We start from the raw sequence: 19,750 nt of genomic DNA on the forward strand, positions 1-19,750 counted from the left end.
TTCTCCTTGGGTGCAGTTATTTTGTCCTCCTCGATTCCTTGTATGTCCTCACCTGGACAGATCCTCTGGGGAGATGGACCCCATCAAGCAGGGTTGGGGGCTTCAGTTCTGACTTGAGGGCCAGGAGGACCTCAGAGATCATCTCTCCCCAGCCCTTCATGTGCAGAGGAAGAGGCGGGAGTTGACCATGGCCTCACGGGGGGATTAGGGGCAAGACGGACTCAGAACTAGATTCCCTGTCTGCCTCCACCCTCTGCCCAGCCCTTCTTCACTGTGCACACTGCAGCTCTTTCTCTTCTTTGCTTTTCTTCCATCATTTCATCTTTGCCTTGCATAGATGTATCTTGCTTTATACAGCAGATAAGTCCTTTTAAACGCTGCAAAGAGCTTTTACACATTGAATCATATTGTACAGTGTGGTCTTTCCCCTCCTACACACTGCGACTAAAGAGCCCACATGACACAAGTTAAAATTAAAAAAATGTTCTGCACACTGCAACTAAGACCCAGCGCGGCCAAATAAATAAATATTTTAAAAAATCAATTGATTAAAACTAAAGGGGTGCTACATATTTCCCTCCGACCCCACAAGGGTCCCGGGCGCCGGCAGGGCAGAGTGAAGTGGCTCCTGAGAGGGAGTGGCAGAGCCAGACATTCTGTCTCCTGTCTGCCTTTTTTCTGGGAAGCCTCTGTTTGTCCCTGAATTCCTCGTTAGATTAAAGACTTGACATGGGAACCGGAATACTTAGATCTAGTCGTGTGTTTTCCAGAGCATGTTGCATAGAACATTGGTCTTGGGAAGTCTGCTGTGAATAAGGGTTTCTTGATTAAAAAAAAGAAAAAAATGTATTTGAGAAATGCTGCATTTTGTCCCTCTCAGAGATGTGCCATGCACGTTAGAGTATTGGGAAGTCCTGCTAAAATACCTGCTTGACTGCCTTCGCAAGTCTTCTTTGACCATAGGATCCTTTACTTCTGGGAGCACCTGCTTTTGGAGCACAGGATGAAAACGTTGGTCTGGTTTATCTGCTGTGTTGATTTGTGTTTGTCACCTCTCTTATTTACGCAAGGCCCCCTGCCACGCTCCGTTTGCTGGGCGTCCTGACTTCCCTGTCCTCGTCGGGGCACCAGAGGCTGGAGCTGTTTCCTTTGGCTCCTTAAGTAGAGGGGACAGGAACAGGGAGGGCTCACGGGGGAGTGGCCCAGAAAAGCTCAGGAGCAAAGCTAGAGAAGTGGACCAGGAGAGCTACATGGAATGGGAGGCTGGGGGAGGTGAGAGCCAGCCACTCTGGGGCATAGACGAGGAAGTAGAACCTGTGGGTGTGAAGGGAGGGAGGCCCTGAGTGTCTGTCTAGGGCCCTGGGTCTCATGTACAGCTCCACCCCCTGTGCCTGACTGTGGCTTTCCTGCTACTGCCCCACCCCCCGAGCATGCTCCACCAGCAACCACTGTCTCTCTGGAGCCATTAGACTCATTGGAAAAGCCCCTGATGCTGGGAAAGAGTGAAGGCAGGAGGAGAAGGGGAAGACAGAGGATAAGATGGTTGGATGGCATCATTGATGCAATGGACATGAGTTTGAGTAAACTCCGGGAGTTGGTGGTGGATCCGAAGCCATCTGTTCTCCGGAAGTGAAACAAGGCGTTGTCCCCGCGGCCTCTCCTGTTTGGAGAACTATTGTTAGTTGGGTTGGAGCCTTGGGGGGAGTAACCTGAATGCTGGTGCTTGGATCTGTGTCTTTTCTGTATCCTTGAGATGAAGTGGGGGAAGGGCGGGGGCTGCATGGTGGTGGTGGTGGTTGGTAACTCAGCTTCCGCAGTCCTGTGGGCAGGGCTCTGTCCCTGGGACGAGACAGCCTCTCCCCGTCTGAGTCTTAGGCTGGGACTCCCTAAGCACCCAAGGATGGACAGATGGGAAGATCTGTTTGTCCAGACCAGTGCCCTGCTTTGGTGTCAGTTGGAAGAACTCACTGGGTCATGAAAACCTCACATTTTTAGGTCACATCTGGGGTCCATTTGGCAGCTACCTAGTGGCTGCCTACTATGAGCCTGGTCGTGAACTAGGTTCTAGGTTTACAGAGACCAGTAAGCTCTAGGGCCCTGACCTCAAGGTGTTCCCAGTCTAGTAGGAAACGCACATGCATAGACGTTTAAAAGGGCAAAATTATAATGGATGAGGGGGTGAAAAGTACGTTGGATTCCACTTTCATGGGAGGGAGCTGGGGCAAAAGCCTTGGCAGGAGAGATGACCAAAGTGACACATCAGGCCTGAGGAGCTGCTCTCCAGACAGGGGCTCGTAGGAGGGGTGGGGCCTGGTGGGGGGAAAGCTGGTCTGTCCAGACTGTGGTGCTGGGAGTGGCATGAGGCAGGGGTGCCCAGGCAGGGCGGAGAGGGGGCAGGAGGTGGGGAGGGAAGAGCAGGTGGCCAGCACAGACCTGGCCCTGGCTGAGGGGCAGTCCTGTGAGCCACGGTAGGATCAGCCCTGGGTCAGAACACGTGCTGAGGTCACTGCTGAAAGCCAGAGTGCTTCAAGGCAGATTTTAAAAAGGCAAGGTGGAGGGTGATGGCTTGCCAAGGTTTATTCAGCTCTCTGGGCTGCTTAGCTTGTTAAATGGAACTTTGTCTGGATTTGGCCTCCTGGGGAATTATCAGGCCATCAAGCCCCCCTGAGGTCACTGTGCTGCCCTGAGCGAGCATAGAAACAGGGGCAACCCTGACAGGAAGCAGCCTGCCCTGCCCCTAAGGGGTGTGCCCGAAAGCCCGCCCCCTGCCTCCTGCAGGAGGGGTGAGGCTGGCATGGAGGGGCCAAAAGGCTGCTGAGGAGGTGGGGAGCGTTGGGACGGGCTGAGAGGCCTGCAGAAGGTCTTTCCGGGTTGGACCCTGGCCTATCGTCAGGCTCCCTAGTTCCCAGGCCCCACACAGAGGGCGCTGACAGTGGTCTCTGTGTGGCCTTAGCGTTTCTCCCACTTGTCAAGGGTTCATTTATTTTCTTTTTTCCTCCCTGTAAATCAGAGTTGATACAAGGGCTTCTTCCACCCCTGTTTTTCTAGAGAGGGAGAGAAAGAGAGTGTGTCCTGCCCCCAGCTTTGCTTGGTCTTCTGATTTCCTTCCAGCCTCCCGTGCGTTCACCTGTCTGAGCCCTGGTGTCCTGCTCAGCTCCAGCTGTGGCTGCCTCTGCCCTTATCTGCTGCCTGCAGCTGTCCCTGGGGACCCAGGCCCCCTTTCCCCCCTCTTTCCTCCACTCTCCACTTCTGGCTTTGAAGGCTTCGCACATCTCCAAGCAAGGCCTGAAGTCCCATTCCAGACGCCCGGATTTTGTTTTGTTTTGTTTTTGCAGGGTTGAACAGACATGTCATTGGTGTCTGTCTGTGTGAATAATTCAGGGGAGGGGGGATGAGGTGGGAGGGGGGATGAGTTGGCAGGGGGGTGCCCTTTTCCGGCCGTCTTAAAGCCATAATAATAGCTGACATTTATTGAGTGTCTACTATGTGCCTATTGCTCTAAATGCTTTATTTAATACACTTATTTCCCTTATTCCTTTCAACGACCCAAGGAAGTAGGCACACATTAAGTTCTCATTTAGAATGGGGGCCCAGAGAAAGGGTGAGAAAAGCCAGCCATTTCATTGCTTCCTTGGTGGGAGATCTTTCTTCCCCAGGAGAACGACTCTCTAAAGGCCAACTAGGGCATCCCTCTGCCTCTGGCCAGGACTGACTCAGAGAACCACATCTTGTGAAGAGGAGGGCTCTGGACCAGGCTGAGGGGTTTTGGATCGAAGTTGGTTCTTGGTGTCTTGTTCAAGGTCATAGTCAGAAGGTCGTTCTTACAGCTGAACTGAAACCCTCCTTACCCCCAGCATACCCCTGTATTACAGGGAGTGTCAGCTGGAGTGGGGTCAGCATTTTCTCTTCACCAGGTCTGTACCTTCCGGCAGGTTGAAGCAGGTGTCTGGACTCTTAATTCAATGTTCTTCCTTTGGGTCCCAAGATCCTAACATTCTCCCTCTGTCCCGAAGCTGGACACTGGGCCTGGGCTCCCCATCCTTCTCTCCTCCTTCACGCCCCAGCCAGCAGCCCCCTGCCCTGTGATACTCCTTTATCAGCCTCAGGAGCAGAACGGGGCCCCTGGTGCCCTGTTACGTGTGTCTTTGCTGTTTCCACAGCCTGGCTCAGGGCCCGTCAGGCTGTGGCTGGAAGATTTTGCCCTTTAAAAAAGATGTCTTTCTTTTAAAGGGTGAGGAACTAATCATTAATGTAAAGAAATCTTCTTGGACAATCTGTATTCTGGGCCTGCTTAGAAAAGAGTTGAGCAACAGAGTGGTGGAACCACTCTGGAGAGGGGCAGAGATAACTCAGCTGCAGGGGAGGGAAACCTGATGGACTGGGGTAACAATGGGTGTTCCCCCCAGGCCCTGAGGGGCTGGTCCAGGCTCAACGACTGCCTCCCGGAGGTTAGACAGTCAAGGGACGCTTGATGCATGGATTATCATTTTGGGCGACTTCTGTTTATGGCTGCACTGGGTCTTAGCTGTGGCACGCAGGGTCTTTGTTGCCTGATGTGAGACATCTTTGCAGCTTGGAGGAGCCTTTGTTGTGGAATATGGGCTCTTATCTGCAGCATGTGGGGTCTAATTCCTTGACCAGGGATGTAGCTGGCCCCCTGAATTGGGAGCTCCGAGTCTTAGCCATTGGACCGCCAGGGAAGTCCCATTACAGGGGACTTTTTGAGACAGCATTTCTGGTATGGATTTGAGCAGGGCGTGAGGCTGAAGACAGGTGGGGCTGTTTCAGGGTCTGAGGAGACCCTTTCACTCCAGAGAAAGGACGGCCTACAGCTCTCACCTATCAAGGAATGACCTGGACGGCCCAAGGGAATTTCCTACCTGCAGAGCCTGGCCAGGTGCAGCCAGTCCTGGGTGGGGATGTGCTGAATGGTCATGAAAGTGCTGGGGAGCAGCAGGCTGGGAGCTGGAGCCCTGGGTACCTACCCCAGTGCTGTGCTGGCTGCCCCCGTGAAGGCTTGGCACTCATCAATAAAATGGAGGGGTTTCTCCCCACCTTCCTGCCTCACCTGAAGCCGCTCGGAGGGTGACACGAGCTACGGATGTGATGCTCAGAGCAGACTTGCGCCAGGAAACTTGGGGTCTGTAGGGAAGCTGCTTTCCTGGCCAAATAAACCCCTTCCTCTCTGTTCCAGGATGTTTGATTCCCCCTTATCCACCATGGTCACCGTGTGACCTGGTCCCTTACTTTCTGGCTTGTCTCTGGACTCCCCCGCCCCCCCAGGTAACATAGGCTCATTCAGGACCATGTTACTGTTACCTCTGCTATGCCCAGCATAAGGCCTGGGCAGGACGTCATCCTCCAAGTCCCCAGGTGAAGGCTACAGAAGCAACGGACTCTGCCTCCTCCAGGGGATTTGATCTTGGAGGGGCCCTGGAGGCAGGGCACTGCTGCCCATCAGGGTGTTAAGAGGCTATGAAGAGCCCAGGCGGGGACATCCATTTGATCCCTTGCAGACAGGAAAAATGGGGCTCAGAGGTTCAGTGAATTGCCCAGAGCAAATCAGCTTCCAGGCCAGAACGGCCCAGCCACGTGTGTGCACACTCTGTCTGCTGGGAGTGCGAAGCTGTGGGCATCTGGTAGCAGAAGGAAAGCCAGGTAGGTGACGCCGAGGTGCTGCTGACACCTGTCCCACCCGAACCCCTACCATCTTTGTCTTGATTTTCCTTCCTTGTGGTAACTCTTGGAGACCCGGAGATGGCCCCGGGCCCTCACGAGTCTTCCTGCCTCTGGGCTCTGAGACCTGAAAGAAAATCAGGTATCCACATGCCCCACATCCTGGGTGCCTCCCTGGATCTCCAAACTTTGCCCTCCAGGTCCAGAAGGGACCTGGAGCCCTGGTAGGGGAGGCCCTCTCCTTGAGTCACCCTCTCTGCAAAAAGCTGTGTAGACACTGTTGCCCCGGGAGTGAGGAGTGGATCCCTCCAAGATGTGCCTGCTTGGCTCCAGGTTCTGAGCTGGAGCACCCATACTCCTCTGCATCTCCTCTCCGGTTCCAATAATCCACGCAGGGATGTATCTTTGTTTTCATTTTGTAGATGAAGAAACTGAGGCACAAAGAGATGAAGTCAATGTGCCTGCGGTCCTCTGGCCTGTAAGTGGCTGAGCTGGGATTCAGACCCAGGACTTGGACCCAAGCTGGCCCCTTTTGAGCAGGATGTGATGAGCGGCAGTTGAGCTAAGCAGGGCTGCTCTGCTCTGCACACCCCCAGCCAGATTCTAACCACATCTGGTTGGCCTCCCTGGGCCTGGGACTTCCTGGGTTTGCTTTCGAGGGACCTGGGAGAGGAACCTATGAGAAAGCAATAGCAGGGTGGGAGCAGCGGGCAGGGTGGGGACCTGAGCAGGCATGCCAGCAGCTTGAGGGGGCCCACGTGGAAGCAGTCAGCATCCTTGGGGCACCCACCCTCTCTTCAGGGTGGGTGGGGGACTGGGCTCTGTGAAGTAGTGGCTTCTCCACAGCTCCAGCCCCACCCCAGCCCCTGAACTCTCAGGCCACAGTGGGCTCTGGACGGTCCGTGGTGGAGCCCGACCATGAACTGTGCCCAGCTGGGCAGCCAGCTGCAGTCTGGCTGGGTTCGAGGAGGGATGACAGGCTGGAGGTGAGTAGGGAGAGTAGAGAGAGGCTGTTTGGCTTTGAAACTAAGTGCACGGAAGCAATGGACATGACGGCTTGGGAACTGGCAACTCAGGCACTCTTTTATTGTTTGATTTCCCTTTTTGAATAAGTGATACACTCCTGTGGGTTAAGAAAAGAGTATACGGGGGAAAGTCTTCCTCCAGCCCGGGTCCAGCAGTGGGGCTTCTCTTCCCAGAGGTTACTGTGGTGACTGTGTGTCCGTCTAGAGATGATCTAATCTACGCAGACAGATTTGTACAGACGGTATTTTAAAACGTGTTTGTGTACTATCTGGGAACTAATGTTAAGGGCATCACTTATTCACTCAACTGTGTATCTTGGTGATCTGTATATAAAGAGCTGTATAAAGGTGAATATATAAAGAGGTATACAAAAAGCTTCCCTCGTCTTTAATTATGACTGGGTAATATTCCATTCTATGGATGTATTGTCATTTTTTTTTAAATATAAAGTTACGTGGAGCGATCTATACACAGCGAAGTGCACAGATCTTCAGCAGACGGCACAGTGAAAGTGAGTGTGTGCAACCATGTGACCACCATCCGAAGAGAGACTTTTGCACTTTCCTGGAAAGTTCCTTTATGCCCCTTCCCGGTTAATTCGCCTCTCAAGGAGTTACCGTTGTTCTGACTGACATAGCTGCACCTTGAGTTCTTTGTCTTAAAAACTGGGGTCCTGCTGGAGCTCACTCACTTGTGAGTTGTGAGGATAACGCAGGTATCTAGGGCAGTGCTTGGCACAGAGAAATTGTCTGACAGAGGATGGAGATCAGGATTATCATAAATAAGTCCCTGGTCAGTGCTCTTTCTCCTGCCTCTGCCTGGGCTCTCCAGTTACCTCCACATCCCACCGCCCGTGCCCCCACCCCTCCCAACACACATTCTCACTCACACACCGTCTAGCCACCGATAGAGACCAAGAGGGTCATTGTGCAAAGCCCAGGCCGCTTGAATGGCTCCATTGTTCCTGGGCTGAGTTCCCAGAGCCAGCCAGTGCAGCGCTGACCAGGGCTGGGCTGTGCAGTGCGAGGTGCCCACGGGCCGCTGGCCAAGGGCTGACCACACCCGGCAGGACAGCCCTCAGGAGCCACAGTTTTCCCAGTTCGGCCTGAGGGCCAGGCAGGGGAGCCCCGAAGACACTTCCTGGTCTCCGCTCAGCTTCTCGGCTCCTGAAAGACCAGGCCCGGCAGGCGGTGGACTCTTGAGCTGGCATCTCACGTTGGGGGCAGATGAGGAGTGGGGACCAGGTAAGGAAAGGGGACGTGGACGCTGAACGCTTTCTTACCCCTCCTCCCCTCCTGGGATCAATGGATGTGGACAGCCTGGGAGTCTGGAGGAAGCGGCTCACAGGTATCCACCGGGAAGCAGCAGCCCCTCTCTGGGCATCTCCCACCCGGGAACTGGCCCAGGAGGGCAGGCCTCATGGTCACCTCAGGGTCAGACCCTCCCAGACGGAGACTTCTGCATTCTGGTATGAAAGGTGAATCTGCACCCCTGCTGAGCTTCTCCAAAATTCCATGGAGGTGAGGCCTCAGGACAGCCCAGGATCGATCTCCTGGCATCTACCTGTCTACACCCTCCAATGCCCACCTGTGAGATGCAGTGTGGGGCCTACATTTGCCCTGCTTGTCACCACATGCCAGCAGAGAATGTGACCTTCTCAGCGCCAGCCAGGGCTGGGGAAGAGAGCCTCAGTGGCTAACATGAGGTGAGTACTCATGAGCAAGAGGAAGTGGGGGCGTGTGAGGAGTGAGAGGCAGGGGGCAGGAGCTGGCCAGGAGGCAGGTGAGGGGGTGGGGGCCTGGGGAGTAGGGGCAAAGGTTTACCAGATGGAATCCCAGGCTTTCTTAGTTAGGGCTTGGCTCCTTTCTGCTTCAAGAGACCAGACTGGCCTTTCCTGGCTGTTTGAGGTCCCCAGAGTCAGGGCCAGGGTGCTCGGTGGTCCCCCACAGTACCGGGACATGCCCTTACTTACCTCCTGGGCCCAGACACTGCCCCTCCCTCCCTAATCCTGGCAGCTTGGCCACCTGCCTCTCAGAGCTTGGGCCTCTACACCTGTCCCTGGCCTGGTTCCGAGCTGGACCTTACACCTTGGTCTGAACTGCCCCACCCAGGGGCTGAGGCTTCTGTAGGCAGGAGAGGAGGCGTGAGGCCAGCCCTGCCAGGGGCCTGCCTCATCTGGGCCAGCCTCTCTGGCCACGGTAACGTGGAGGCCTGGGCATGACCCAGGATGCGGGATTTCGTTGCAGCCCACCACCCTGCACCGTCCACTCCCGGTCCCAACACCTGCCCCGCCCCAGGACTTGTTCATTGTACTCTTGTTTTCCGATCAGACACACGGATGCAGCCCACCTCAGGCCTTGTTTGCCTTTGCTCAGTCTGTCCGTCTCCCCCAGGGTTCTGTGACTGGGTGGGGAGCCAGAGGTGGAGGCCCTCTCCAGGTGACCACAGACTACGATGGGGCCCCCTCTCCATCCCACCAGCAAGGAAGCTCTCGGAAGCACCTAGGGAGACACTGGATCCCGAGAGCGCACCCTCGTCTGTCCTCAGTCTGGGCCTCCAGGATGAGTGCGGCAATGGCTGCAGAGAGGCTCAGGGCAGGTCAACTTCTGCGCTGACCTCTTCCTCAGAGGCGGCTCCTCCAGAAGGAAGTGGCCATTTGGCCTTCTGTGACCTCTTCCTTCCTCCCAGAAACTGGGGGGGAATTGGGCGACACTTGCCTTGGCAAGATCTGGGCTGGACTGAGTGAGGCCAGAGGAAGGAAGACGGAGCCTGCAGGCTGGGATAAGGCCTGAGTCAGTCAGCGGAGGATCGAGACAGACACCTCCTGCATTCCGCCCAGCAGGGCCAGCAGGGCTGGAGCCCTGGAGTGCCTGGGGTAGTCCGGGTAGCAGGTGTGTTGTGGCTTGGCTACCTCCTAGAAATAAACCGCTTAGTTGCCCTGTTTCCTGCCTCCACTAAGATATGTTGGCATCCTCTGATCTACTGCTGTAACTGGAGGAGAGGGACTGTCTGTTGGGAACAGGTTCAAGAAGAGGAGGAGTCAGGAGGGAACAGGGCCTCCTCCCTGGCCCCTTGGCTGGCATCTGAGGCCCGGGCTTAGAGGTTGCAGCCACCAGCAGGACAAGCTCTTTGCAGAGAGGTTTTGGGAAACTTAGGGTACAAATCATTATGTCTCGGGGCCCTGGGGACCTACCTAGGACCCCTGTGCTGGGGAAGAGGCTGCTCTTCTGGCTCCAGCAGCCCAAGGAGGGGCTCTGGGAGCATCAGGAGTCATCTCTTGGCCTGGCCATTAGCTTCCCTGCAAAGGTCAAAATTGGGGAGACATGGTACGTGGTGGGGGCACTTCAAGTAGCCTCATGGCCTTTGGCAGGTTCTAGAGCAGGAGCAGACAAGACAGATGGTCAGTGGTGACCGCAGTGGTCAAGCTGGTCTGGGAGCCACATAAATTCCCTTTGAGAGGTTCAGAGACCCTTTAGGTGGGACAGTAGGATGACCTTTCAAGGGGCTTCAGCTTGAGGATCTGACAGGGCAGGAAAGGGAAAGAACAGGAATTTGGGAGTTTTGGCCAAAATGATACATTCTGAATCTAGGATCTCATGAGGCCTGGTGACCTGTGGGCCCGGTGACCTGTGGGCCTAGTGACCCATGGGGTTCTTATGAGAAAGAAATGGGGTCACGTATTCCTAAGGAAGCAAAAGTTCCAGGTAAGGTCCTCAAATATTTGTCTTATTTCAACCACAGAGAAGTTGAGGTCCTTTGATTCATCTAGAAGAGGAATTCATCCAGAATAAGACTTCATCTTGGACAGGGCAGAATTGGGGGAAGAGAGATAGATAAGAGACCTTTCCTTCCAAGAGCTGTAGACCCACTCATTCCAACCCACTTCTTCTGTGGCCTCGGCTAAGTTGATTAACCTCTCTGGGCCTCAGTTTGCTGATCTATGAAATGGAGTCGGTTTGGCTCGCCTCTGAGGCCTCCTCCAACTCTTATCATCCAATCACCCATGGGGAAACTGAGGCTCCAGAGGACGGGTCCATGGGGCCTTGCCACCTCCACCCAGGCTTTTCAGATTGGAACTTTCTCTACAGGTACTTCAGGCTCTCAGGCCTGAAGTCCGGGGCCAGCCAGGAGTCGTCTTCCACGCCCTCGCTGCCTTGTCAGCATCCCTGTGAGACAGGGCAAATTGAGGATCCCTGCGCAGATCTTAAATCAGAGCCTGGGCCATCAATCTCTCAGAACAGACTGAAATAACCAGGTGGGTGGCACAGACTGCCACCGCCTGGACAGAGAGGGATATTAAAAAGCTGAAATCTAGAGCCCCCAGATCCCTTAACCAATTTCCCCAAACCCCAGGGACCTGCGCTCTGAAGGGAGAACTCATTTTAGAGTTCTCTGGGAAGGTCTGGGGGCTCCGTTTCAGGAAGCTCCTGTGTCTGGGGGCTTCTGAAGACCCCAACCCCTGCCACCATCCTTTCCAGCCCATTCAACCTGCCATTCCTCCCTGTAGGCACCCTCTCTAGAGTCAGGCTGGCAGTGGTGGGGCAGCTAAATGGTTCGCAGGTAGAACCAACCAGCCTGCTTGCTCAAACGCTGGCTCTGCTGCTCACCAGCTCTGCACACCTGGGCAAGCCGTTTAACCTGTTTGGCTCTCAGTTTCCTCATCTCTGAAATGGGAATGCTCACACCTCCTTCATAGAGTTGTTCTGAGGATGAAACGGACTAATCCACACAAAGTAAATAGTACTGTGCCCGGCACAGGGTAAGACCTTGAATGTTAGTCATTAATGTCAATCTTCCTATATTATTCCACACATGAGCTCCATCTGGCGAGCCGCTGCTGCCTCTCACAGGCTCTCCTGCTCTTTTGCCTTTTTTTACACCCTATCCATCCCTCAAGCCTCAGTTCAATGGCCTCTTCCTCCAGTAAGCCTTCCCTGAATGGCCCTCCGAGGCTCCATCTTCCTCCGACTTCCAAAGCTACATGTTTTGCACTCAAGTCACATTTGTAGCAACTGGTTTTGGCTCCTCCGTTGGGATCCAAATGCCCTGAGCAAAGGCCTGTTTTCTCCATCCTCTCCTCCCCTGTAGCGTCTGCCACAGTGCTGTGCACACAGTAGGCGCTCACAAAACGCTCATGCTTGTCAACTGGGAGATTCCAGGAAATGAAACAGAATCCCGGTGTTCCCGAGACCAGGTCTTTTGTCTATTTTTAGAGTTTAAATAGTTTTCAAAAAAAAAAAATTCCGAATTCCACTCCATCTTTCCATTACAACCCCACCAATCTTTTCATGTCGGCCAGAGGTACATTTCCTTCCTCTCCCTCAGAAACACACTAGAATTTGAAAAATGAGGCGCTGGATCTGAGAGGGCGAGATAGAGGAGGTGCTCTCTAAACCCCCGACTATTCCTCTCAGGCTGAAGATGGTGGGGAGGGATTAGCTCTGGGTGAAAGGGAAGGGTCTGATGGCTCAGGTCTGGGCTCTTGGAGACTGGTTTTCTAGAGAGATGAACGGGGTTTTGAAACACAGAAGTCCTTGCTCCTGGAAGGTCAGCACTGCCACTCCTTGGGGGAGCACGTGGGGAAACTGGTCTGATCAGCTTGAGGTGGAGATGGAGGCTTGGGGCTACCATCCCGGCTGTGGTGGGAGGAGGGCGGGCCACGCTGAGGTCGCTGCAGCTGAAGAACTCACTGGAAGAGGAGCGTGGGTAACATCGGATCGTGATGGCCTGACGGGGACCCACTGCCAGACTGACTGCCAGTGGCGGTGGGGGAGTTTATCTCATTACGAATTTGCAGTTGTGACCAAGATAAATGACTGTTTGGTTTTGGTGGGCCCCTGGGGGGCAGAGGCTTTCATACCATCTGGCTCTGGCGGAGAGAGGGTCTCAGTGATCTGAATACGGAGGCCCTTAGAGAAGAGCAGAGGCCACACCCTTCTCTGGGTGACTGAGTTTAATGTTCATTTCTGGCTGCCCCGAACCCCAGCCTGCCAGTAGCAGTGACAGCACTGTGCAGTTATTAAGCGCTTGGCATGGGCTGAGTGCTTTGCATACATTTTACCATCTAGTGTACAGCAGCCCCGAGAGGCGAGGACTGGTATCTCCATCTTTTGGGGGAGGAAACTGAGGCGCAAAGAGGTTGCATCCTTCATGCACATATTCGGCAGACTGTGGCCCAGGGGCTCCCGTGCCAACAACTCAATCGCACAGTCTGTGGTTGGGTGAGGAGGCTTCCCTGGGGTGCCTGAAGTTTTCATGTCACCCATGAATCTCTGGCTATAACTGGAAATCAGAGTTTCAGAGATGGGTAGAGATAGAAGCTGACTGCTTTTCCTGGCCTCAGAAGATAACTGCTTGGTCAGAAGCTGAGGAGTGACAGGGGATCGGCCAGATGAGGACACAGGCCCCCATGGTGGCCAGCCCCTGCACAGTCAGAGCTGGTGGCAGAGCTGCGCTTCCCTGCTGTCCCCTGCAGCCCAGGGGCCACTGCTCCCAGGTACTCTCTGCCTGTTTACCCGGCTTCTCCTACACTTCACTCTGAGAGGCCAGGGGTCCATCTGTCTTGTCACCAACGAGTCCCTGGTGCCCATGCAGACATGGCCTTCGAAAGATGCTCAGTCAATATTTGTGCAAAGAATGAGAGGCTGAGGTGCTCAGCCTGCGGGCTCTGGGCTCTGCCGGCGGGTCTCCCTACATAAGGGAGGCAGTGGCTCCAGATTTCCACCTAGGAGCCCCAGCATCTGACTGGTAGGACGGGTGGGGGTGGGGGCGGGGTGGAGGGCTGGCCTGGAAGAGGGTCCGCCAGCAAATGCACCTTAATGCCTGCCCCGCACCCCAAACAGCCTGTGGACCCCGCCCAAGAGGTACCAACGGAGCAGGAGCAAACGATTCATTTCCACATCTGAGAAATAAAGGGGGTGGAGGGGCGTGACCTAGGGGTCTGTGCTGGGATATTGGTACCAAAAGATACAAAAAGGCTCCTGTTGTGGGTTCTGGGGTCCCCGAGCTAGGCTGGGGGCTGCAGGCGAACTTCTGAAGGTGGAGGGGCATTCAGGCGGAAGGCCGTCGGTGAGCGCTCTCCACCCCCGCCCCACACACACCGGGGGCGGGGTAGGGGTGTGTACAGAAAGTGGTGCCAATGGGTAGCCTGCGCCTTCGCTCGCTGGGCTTCCAAAACCCGGGTTGTGGGTGTGGCTCCCCCCGGGTTTGGATGGGTTGGCACAGGAACCGGCCTGCGAACGGGGGTGTCCCGAGGGCTGGTGGCTGGAGCAGCGCGGGGAGCCTGAGCCGGCAGGGCGGCGCGGGGAGCGGGAGGGCCCGCGCTGGCGGGGTGGGGAAGAGCAGGGGGCGGGCGGCAGCTGAGGGGCGGGCGGCTTTGGGGGGGTGGAGCCCGGACCTCAGCGCCCGCCGCTCGCTCGGCGCCGTAGCCGCCGCCGCTGCTGCCCAGGGCTCGGGACGCAGGGCGGCTGGCGCTCGGCGAGGCTCCGGCGCCCCAGGCTGCCGCGCTCTCGGTCCCAGCCCCCGGCCCCCGGCCCCCGGCCCGGCGCCCCCGGGGCTCTCGCGCTCCGGTCTCCGATCCCGTACCCCGACCCGGAGAACGCTCTCAGCTGGCCGAGCGGTCCTGGGCTCGCGCCCCCGGGCCATGAAGAGGGGCCCGTGAGGGGCGCGCGGAGGCGGTGGAAGAGGCAGGAGGAGGGAGGCCGAGGAGGAGGGCGCGGGAGGCAGAGGATGCCGCCGCCGCCGCCGCCGCCGCCTGCCGGCCTCCGGCGAGCCTGACTCCAGACCCGAGGATGGAGCCGGCGCTGGGCGCTGCAGCGGCTCCCGGCGCGCCCCCGACCAGGTACCGGCCGGGCCCGGCGGGCCCCGGGGCGGGAGGGAGCGGACACTCGCCGCAGCAGCCGGGAGGGGCGCGGGCGCGGTGGGAGACGCCCCTCCGCTTGGGGACAGTCGCTACGGGCGGTGCGGGGCGGGGGGAGGACCGCAGCTTGTCGGGCGCAGGAAGGGGCTTTCCGGGGCCGGCGGCGGGTGAGCGCCGCGATCGCCCTGGCCCTCCCCGCCCCCATTCGGGGAAGGCAGCAAACTTGAGTCGCGCGGCGGCCGCGAGGCACCCGCTCCCCTCCTCGGCGGAGCGCATTCGGGGGCTGCCTGAGGCTTGGCGTCCCATAGCCTGCCGGGCTCGGGGCTGCTGAGACCCCTGCAGACCCTGGGGTCCCTACGTCTGCACCAACTTTCCAAAACCACGCTGCACGCGGAGACGGGGGCTGTCGTCTGCTTCCTGCCCCCAGCCACTGCCCCGCACCCGCACCCACCGCTCTGCGATGAACTGGTCTTGGAGGGGGAGGGGGGAACAGGGGCTGCTGGAAGGTGCAGCCCCCCCACGGAAGCCAGAACCACCCGCCTGCTCTTCCCCTCCTAGAGAGCAGCCCCTCCCAGGCTCTGGGAACCCAGAGTGGCCCTAGCCGGGAAGCTAGGGGTTAAAAGGTAAGATCTAATGGTAGCCCTCAGGTGGAACCTTGGCCTGATTTGCGATGCCACAGGGTACCCTCCCCCGCCCTCCTTCCTGCGCCCGCCCCCTCCCAGGGTTACCGCTCCTCACCTCTGGTGCGGCTTTTCTCCTGATGGACTTAAACACTGCTCCGAAGCTGGTGGCGTCTAGGGAGTCCAGGCGCCAGAGAATGGGCTTAGACTTTTGACAGAGAGGTGAAGGCAGCGGGTAGGGAGGTGGATGTCCAGAGGGTAGATAAGGACTGGAGGCAGAGGGGACCGGGGGTTGGGGGCGGGAGGTGGGACCGGTGTAGGAGGCAAGCAGGAGGGGGCCCGAGGTACCAGGTACCTGCTTCAAGGGTTCCTCTACCCCTTGAGGTGGGGCTGGCTGCCACAGGCAGAGACCTTACTTAGATGGGCAGTCCCCAGGCTCCCGCCCTCAGCAGCTGGGGACACTTAGGGGCAGCACCATGGCCCTGTTTCTTTCTCCAAGTGCTCTCACCGTCATGACTCACGCATTGGATTCACCAAGGAGGTATCAAGCTTCCAATCTATTCTCCTCCTCTCCCTCCTGGATCTTCCGGGAGCTACTGGGGCTTGGAGGGGTGGATTTGCCCTGGGCCGTTGGCACCCTGAGGGAGGCCCCGAAGCCTGGCATTGCAAACCTTCATTTCCCTGCTGCTGTCCTGATGTTGGCAGGTGAGGGGCTAGGCCAGGGCGGCGGGGGACTGGGGAGGTGAGAGGCTGCCTCTGCTAATGTTGCCCCCAGCCCTGCTGAGGCTTTGAAATCCTAGCCCCACCTCCTTCCTGGCACACACCGTTAACACACACCTCATCGCAAAGCGGAAGCACATTTTCCCCTTAAAATTCCAAATTTCCCTCTTCGCTGAGTATTGCCATGTTTTTGCTTGGAGGGTTCCTCTTCAGCGTCTGAAGTCAAGCTCCTCTTGCCGACAAGCTTCCCTCCTGTGTGGCCAGCTTTGCCGTGGGCAGGTCCCCATTCGAAGGGATGTGCTCTTCTAGGGCCCTAGTTCCCGAGGAGGGTTGCTGAGGGGCTGATACAGGGGCATGAGTATCCCGGCCACATCTCCACGCAGGAGGTGTGCATCTGTGCTCCGCTGAGTCTGCAGAGGGCCCAGATGCCATGCTCTCACTGGGCGGGGAGAGGCTTGAACCTCCTTCCGCCCACCCCCCAACTCCGCTGCAGTTCCCCTTCCCCACATCCCTGTCTCCCTCCCTTGCCCACTGTGGGTCTCTCTTTACTTTTCCAACTCACTCTGCATTGGTGCGGGGAGAGAGCATTTGATATTCATAATCTGGTTCAGAGAAGGTCCCGAAGCCCTGAGTCACGGTATGGTTTCCATGGAAACAGACTTGTTCATCGCGGCGGTGGTGGGGGAGAAGGGAAACATATAGTAAAAATCCAGGCTCCACAAGTGTGGTTGGAGTTGGACCAGCTCCCTTCATGGGGAACAGGGAGCGGCAGGGCAAGGCTCTAGGGTCCTTGTGGGAGGGGCTGCCTCTCCCCACCCACTGGGGTTAGCCCTCCCACCTGGGAGCCGCTCAGCTCCTTCTGTGGCTCCTGGCAGGTTCTGCTTCTCCCACGGGCTTTCTGACTAGGTGCTAGGGCTCATGGCCACCAGTGTATGCCTCAGTCTCCTCCTCTGTGAAATGGAGGAGGAGCTCTTCACCCACCTCATAGGGCTGCTGTGAAGGTCAAATGTGTTAACCTGAGGAACACACCAAGAACACGGCCATAGTGAGTGTTCGGTGAGCGCCATTAATACAAGGTGTTGGAAGGGCACTCCCCCTGGCGGTGCATTCACCTGGATCTACCCCTCTGCGTCCGGCAAGGTGGTCTTGACATCTGGCGGGGCTGGCCTCCTGCTTCCTGTAAGAGCCTCCCCAGGAACCGCCAGTACACCCCCAGCTAGGAACCAGCCATCCCTTTCTTCCTCCCACGGAGCACATGTTTAGGTGGCTGAGGGCCTGAGCACCGTGCTCAGGAGTCCTGGCTCCCATTCAGATCCCACCTGCCTGGAGGCTTGTGGGAACACATCCTCCCAAGTCCAGATGGCCCAGCAGCGTCCTGTTTCGGCCCCTTGGAGCTCTGAAGACTGAGAGAGGGGACTGGAGCCGGGGCGACCTTCCTGGATCCCGGAGGCGGCTTCACCTGGCTGGAGAAGCATCTCCTGGTGACCCACTGAAGAGGAATCAGGAATTCTCCAGAAAGATAACAGATGCTGGCCTCCTCATCCCCGCAGGTTAGAACCTCTGCAGCTGAAGTGTGCCCAGCGCACCCTACAAGTCTGGATTGGCTCTGGGCTCCAGCCCAGCAGGCTGGGAGACAGGCGCCTGCCCACATCTGCTTACCCCAGCAACCCGTGCCTCAGCAGTGTCTGGGCAGTGGCTCGAGGCCACTCTGGGCTCCAGTGATGGCCCAGCCAGTCTCCCTCACCGGTCCGTTTTTCAGTTGCTGCTCCCCCCTCACTGGCCTGCAGACAACCCCTCCTCCTCTCCACGTCACTGGTCACTGTCCCCCTCCTTCCCTCCCATAGGGAGGGTGTCCACTCCGAGCTCCCTAAAAGGCAGTCCCTGCATCAGTACCAGCTCTCAGAGCTACGGCTCATTCTCCACACCTGCTTGCTCTTCCTTCTGTTTTACAGATGGGAAAACTGAGATCCTTGGGCTTTGCCAGTCAAAGCCATCACTCGAACTGGCCTTGGCTGCCCCCAGCCCCACCCCCGCCCTGGGGCTGTCCTTCCCTCTTCCCTGGCAGCCCCAGGTGGCCCCAGAATCCCCTGGCCCCCAGCCCCCTCCATGCTGACAGTTTCCCGCCTAGGTTTTTCCCCTGCAGGTCTCTCTGGGCAGCTTTGCCATCCTCATTGGTGTTCACAACACCTTCCAATTTAATACCCTCTGCAAATTTCGTTAACAGACTGTTTACTCCCTCTCTCAGGATCGTTAATGAAGATGTTAGTAAGATCTGACCCAACAAAGCTGGGTCTTGGCAGCCCTGCCTTCTCTCCCAGACTCTGTCCCTCAGCTCCTTCCCCCTGGGCTTGCCTCCTCCACCTGGGAGCCTTGGGACCTGCCCCTTCTTGCTTTCAGCCCCATGACAAGTGCTTAGGGCCAAGTCTGTTTGAATTAATTTTGTAAGATTACTCGAGGCGCTGTATCAAATGCTTTGCTAAAAATCAAGATATATTACCCTGCCTGCATTCCCTTCATCTACCAGTCTTGTAATTCTATCAAGAAAGCTATCAACTTTGTCAGGCATGATTTGTTCTTTATAAATCCCCACGGTACCGCATGGGGCACAGAGTTCCCGCGTTTTCTAAATGTTTAGCGATTCTCTCTTTGTGTTTGCTCCTTGATTAGAGCTGGAAGGCCATGGGCTGGGAATTGTCGCAAACGCTCATCTCTTCCTCTGGGACAGAGAACAGAGCACAGTCCTCCCCTTCTCTGGGTCTCTGCTGGGGAAAACGAGTCACTTAGCACCCACTGCGTCCTTGCAGGGTGCTGAGGGCCCCAAGTTGGGCACCCCCGACCCCAAGATGGGTGGGTGGGCAGAGGGCCTGGCGCCTTCCCTCAGGGATTCTGTAGGCAGGTGAAGATGACAGACCAGTCTGGTGCTGACATTTCAAAGGTGCTGTGGAGTGAGTACCTTGCACAGCGCACTCAGAGCATTACCGTGACGTTGAGTGTTACGTTCGTGATCTTGTTTAAGGGAGGTGGGTGATCTCTCCTCTCCCTGGGTGCCTGGGAAAGTGCAATGAGGGTAAGCCTGCCCTGGATCCGAGGTCTGGGTCTCAGCCTCTGCCGTCTTGCTCCTGACGTCTTAAGTTTGCCTTAACAGGGTCAGCACAATAGCTGGGGCGGTTCAGACCACGGGGTTTAGGGGGTCAGGGAAGGAAGCTGCGTCTTTAGGGAGAAACTCAAGACAGGTGAGGACTTCGCTGCGTATGCACCTCACACATATAAACTGCATCTGGCCCCTCCTCTGCCACTTCTCAGCAGGCCGCTCAGCCTCAGTGAGCCTCGGCCCCTCCCCTGTGAGATGGATCCTCCGTGAGCAGTTGCTATCGTGTCTTTTTCGGGAGGTCCCTGTTGATGTAGGGGCAGAGGTGCTCATCTGATTGTCAGGGTACCCGTGAGCAGCTCTCCCCAACACTTCTCATCCAGGAGACAGACAACTGGCAGACTGAACTGTCTGGCATCCTTGGGGCCAGCTGGGGGCTGGTGGTACGTTCTGGGCTTAGGGGCCAGGGGGACCTTCTGGACCTTGAACCCAAACCCTCTGCCCCATTCCAGACCGTTCCAGGCCAGGTGGTAATCAAGACAGTTTTTGGTGTCCTCTTGGCTGTGTGGCATTTGGGCATTTCTGGCCTTGCTGGCCATGAAACCACCCACTCCCCTACCTCTACTCGTCCAACCAGAGCCAGGGCCCCGGAGTGAGGGGCAGAGTCTGTTTTGGTTAGTGCCTATCCGGTGGGACATTGCCCTGCGCCCTCTGCATGCTCGCACCAGTATTTTTTCTAATCTTTGTGATGGGCTTCTCTTT

The 19,750-nt window shown here is 56.9% G+C and overlaps 1 protein-coding gene across 8 annotated transcripts in view; it reads left to right on the forward strand.

Moving 5' to 3' along the window:
* CHST1 (carbohydrate sulfotransferase 1) overlaps nucleotides 1-19,750 on the forward strand; it is a 92,677-nt gene that overhangs the window by 59,708 nt on the left and 13,219 nt on the right. For 3 of the 8 annotated variants that reach the window (XM_070383500.1, XM_070383499.1, XM_070383495.1), the window contains exon 1: nucleotides 14,141-14,542. The exons of 3 other annotated variants lie outside the window; for them this stretch is intronic. The gene's annotated coding sequence lies outside the window, so the exon portion shown is untranslated. Of the gene's footprint in view, nucleotides 1-14,140; nucleotides 14,543-15,118; nucleotides 17,451-19,750 lie in introns of those variants that run through there. 2 more of the 8 variants (XM_070383492.1, XM_070383497.1) reach the window with 2 other exon arrangements.

The sequence above is a fragment of the Bos mutus genome, chromosome 15 (genome assembly GCF_027580195.1).
Source record: "Bos mutus isolate GX-2022 chromosome 15, NWIPB_WYAK_1.1, whole genome shotgun sequence".
In the NCBI taxonomy this organism is placed as follows: Eukaryota; Metazoa; Chordata; class Mammalia; order Artiodactyla; family Bovidae; genus Bos; species Bos mutus.